This window comes from Monodon monoceros, unplaced genomic scaffold (assembly GCF_005190385.1).
Source record: "Monodon monoceros isolate NGI ecotype Baffin Bay Population unplaced genomic scaffold, NGI_Narwhal_1 Super_Scaffold_18, whole genome shotgun sequence".
Classification (NCBI taxonomy): domain Eukaryota; kingdom Metazoa; phylum Chordata; class Mammalia; order Artiodactyla; family Monodontidae; genus Monodon; species Monodon monoceros.
The window spans coordinates 74182276-74186473 of record NW_021703774.1 but is presented as its reverse complement, the minus strand read 5'-3'; the positions used below and the strand labels follow the sequence as shown (position 1 = coordinate 74186473).

Sequence of the window (4198 nt, the reverse complement as noted above, 5' to 3'; positions counted from 1 at the left end):
CAGAACACTCCTATTTTTAGACTTTGGACATTAGAAGTAGTAACACACCGACGAAAACTCCAATTTTTCTTTTCTTGAGAACTTCATTTCTTCATTGAGTTTCCTGAAGCATCTGCTCAGGATCCTGCAAAAACTTTCTTGCATCTGATCTCACGCAAGTCTGTGTGATAAAGAACAATTAAATTCCCAGACACAAACGTAAAACAACTGAAATTTTCTAAATTTTAAGGTGTAACAAGGAAGCACAGTGAAACTGAAAAGAAAAAGAACTCGGCATACATACGAGAACGAAAACGCTTTTTCACCTTCCACGCCGCGATACGTTGCCTTATCAGACATCTGTGCTCTCTACTGCCTTCCGGAAACACAGCAGAGATCCGCAAAAACCGAATCTTTCTACTTACGGCTGTTAGTAGTATTACAATGACCTGCAACTATCTTCTCTTTCACTGACAGTCACTGACTTGGATCATTCAATTACCTAATAACAAACAATACTCCTGCAGAAGTAAAATGAAAAGGTGTTTCTGGAATATCAGTAATAGTCTGCACACATACTTCAATTGCTATACCTGAAAACACACTGTTAACGTTCAGGTAACGTTCAAGGCTCCTGTCTGATAAAAATACCGCCATCACAGCGAAAACTGACACTGTTTTTAAAACATATAAACAAGCAGGGGAAAGCGCGAACGCAGTCCCCCACTAACACAAATTTTGCAGTCGAGTTTCCCACACTTGGGGAAATCGCAGAGATCAGCAAACCCAGAGTGCAATGAATAAACCTTACCCTGGGAAAACCATCTTCGTGATCACGGTATTTTCTCTGCCAGGTAAGTATAAGCTCCGGCTTACTCGGCCCTGACACACCCTCAGACGCCTTGTACTGTACACACACGGTCACTTTCCTCCCCGCAGCCCCGAGCCTTCCTGCCCCTTCCAGACAGCCGATCCATGCACTTGCAACCAACAGCCCTCGATTCGCTCCCACACTACGGGAGATCGTTTCATCTTTCACCACCAGATCACGAACCAGCAGACCCTGCGCTGAGATATCTACATACGACACGCCCTATCCGTCAAGCCAACGGGAATTACCGCTCCCCTCCAGCCCACGCCCCGCCCTACTCCGCGCCTCCCTCCTCCCACGCCGTCCAGACAAGCCTACCAGAGGGCGGGCACCCTCTGGGGGAAGTGACGTCGACCGCTCGCTCTTTTCCTCCCACCCGCCCCCACCCGTTGGGGCCTTGCGCGCGTGGCTGGCTGCTTAATCTCTGTCCTGCCGAGCACCTGTCTGGCGGCCTGCTGAAGCCTGAGCACCTTTTTGAACTGTAACGGCTTTCAATGCGCAGAATAGAGAACATTTAGGAGTCCAGGGGAAAGCGGTTCCTTTCAAATCCAGTTGCCTTTGTGATGTACTATTGTGTGTACGTCTAGTAAAACGCATTAACCATTATGACTGGCGGTGAACTCTATTCCATCTTGAAAGTTCAATTTCATTCATCGGAAATTTCATTCATTTTATTTCCATTTTCAGGTGTTGTTTTGATTCTATCTTCGAACAGATCTTAACATCTATCTACTACCCTCTGTCTTACTGAGACAGGTTGGGACCTGGGACCCTTTCCTGCAGTGTTTGCACCTGGACAAACTGGGGCAGAAGATAGATGGGCCCCAGGCTGAGCAGTTGGAATCCGTCCCCTGTGGACAGATACTCCAAGGTAAAACTAATAGCAGCAGCACGGTGGAGCTGAGTCCTACTTGGATAGAATATCAAGAGACCACATATTTCTTATTCTTGAGGTCAAGGAGACCTCCCAAACTATACATGCTCAGAAAGGTTCCTCTGGGGTCAAAAGGGAGGGAGGGAGCCACTCCATAATAGGTGATGTCAACCTCCCCGTAGGCCTCTGGGCCAGAATCTATCTTGGCAAAAAGATGCACACGCATGTCGGGAAGGGCGCTAGGACAGGTTAGGTGTGAAAAAGAATCGAGATAATTGGCTAAAGGTAAACAAAGACCCAGAAGAAATGCCCTATATAAGTGATTTGAATCATCTCTCTGGTGCGCTCTTCCTCATTAGGGAGGATGGCCACACCCTTTATCTCCGGGTGTGTATCTCTGCCTTGCTTCCGTCTTAAACTGTTTCTCTGTGTGCCCTCCCACTTGTGCTGTGGCTCTAAAAATAAACTTTGAACCTGTTTTTACAGTTTTTGCCTCCTTGAAAAATTCATTTTTCAATACGGGCAAGAGCCAGGACAACTTTGCTTCTAGCCCTAACCCCTTGTGGACTGGTGGCTAGGATTCCTGCTTTTCACCCAGGCCAGCCACGTTCAATTCCTGAGCAGAAAACAAAGATCTCAATTCAAGCCACCACTGGCTGCTATCTCCTCAAGATCAAAACGTCTCCTCCTTCAACAAAATACAAAGAAACTATATGAGACTAAAAATAACTGCGTGCATGCTCCGTTGGGAAGAATTATGAACAACAAGATACAAAAAGACCAAAAACCTAACTGCCATCTCTGAAGAGCTGGTAGCAAAAATAGGGAACTGCACATGCCCCCTGCACACAACACCACCAAATGGATGGGCAAACCTAAGCCACTGCCCAGCCCAACCCCGGAACCCACCCCTATCCTGGCCCCATATAAGGAACCAGCTGGCCGCTGCCCCCAGCCCCCACCTCCAAGCAAGGGAACCTGTTATTTGTTTTCCTGCGTCAGGGATCGCAGTAAAGCCTTGCCTGAATTCCTTGTCTGGCCTGTTATCAATTTCTATTCATTAAGAAAGGCCAAGAACCCTTGGTAAACAAATAAGCTGAAAGCAATCAAACAGCTAGTCCGGATAGGTAAATTTGGTGAAGATGACTAACTAATCAGGTAAACGCTTTTGGCTATGTGTGGATGCTCCAAAAATTCTTCAGAGTTTAGTGGTGAAATGAATGTGGTGGCTTCGGCTTTTCTTTCGGTACGACCTGCCAGTGTCCTCCCTTTGGCACCTCTGAGTTACTTAAGCCTAATTGAACTACTTTCCTCATCAGAATTTCTCAATTTCATATACCCTCCCCCTTCCTTGACTCATATTCATTCTTAACAGAGCAAGACTTGATCATGAACACTTGCTTCTCTCTTTGACGCAGTATTAGCAGTGGAATGTCAGCTTAGGGTCATGGTTGTGAGCAACATATAAGTAAGTAGTCAGACATCCGATACTGAAGGGAAGCCAAAAATCTGAGGACAGCAAAAATATCCCAGTAACTACTTTGAACTTACTTTTCCTCCTAACCCAGGACAAAGAAGAAGAAAAAGTATCAACATCACTTTAACAATAACCAAGTGGCATTAAACTTTTAAAAAATGAGGCATAATATGTATAAACTACAAAGAGTAACAGTTCCAAAACCATTACCAGTGTACACCAACCTGAATAACCTGAATAACGAAGCAGTACCCAGACTAAGGTATGGAAAATTACCAGGTCACAAAAGGCTTCCTTATGATTCTTCCCGTGCAAGAGCTCGGAGTAATCACACACATACCCCTCCCAACCTCTCTGCCTGTTACTTTCACATAAATAGAATCACAAGGAAAACACGGGGTTTGAGGGGGGCAGGGGCATGGGTCTGACTTCGACTCGATATTATATCTATAAAATTTAACCATATTTTTCATGTAGTTCTTTGTCTCTGCATGTATTCCTTCTAAGAATATAACCCTACATAGTTTTCTACTGTTGAACATTTCAGTTGTTTCCAGCTGAGGACATTCTAAAATGGTACAAACCTTCTTTTACGAATTTTGGTGGACATACGCATTTCTCTAGGGCACCCATTCCAACAGCCAGCACTCAGACCCAGGCACTTTGCCTCCAGAGCCCTTCCCCTTGGCCACCATGCTCATGAGTAAATGAGAAAACTTCACTGAGATTTGCATCCCTTCCTTGTTCAACCTCCAAGATTTCAAAAGGAAAAGAAGATTGCAAGGTAGGCCTACAAAACTCCCCAAACTAATTAATGAGATGAAGAAGAAAAAGAGGAGAAAGAGGAAACAGGACCTTTGGAGAAGCCACGACGTTAGACGCAGAGAGAATGACGATGAGCTTGTTAAACACATACTAACTGGAAACTGTCTATTTAAAGACTAAGAAGAACCTATCTTCCAACAATTGAAGGCCTAAACTTTCCCTTTCCATGGCA

At 45.0% G+C, this 4198-nt stretch overlaps 1 non-coding gene across 1 annotated transcript; it reads right to left on the bottom strand.

Moving 5' to 3' along the window:
• Window positions 1-677: 677 nt before the first annotated feature.
• Window positions 678-841, bottom strand: LOC114900102. The gene has a single exon (XR_003794724.1). It is a non-coding gene; the product is annotated as a U1 spliceosomal RNA (small nuclear RNA).
• Between the last annotated feature and the right edge of the window lie 3357 nt (window positions 842-4198).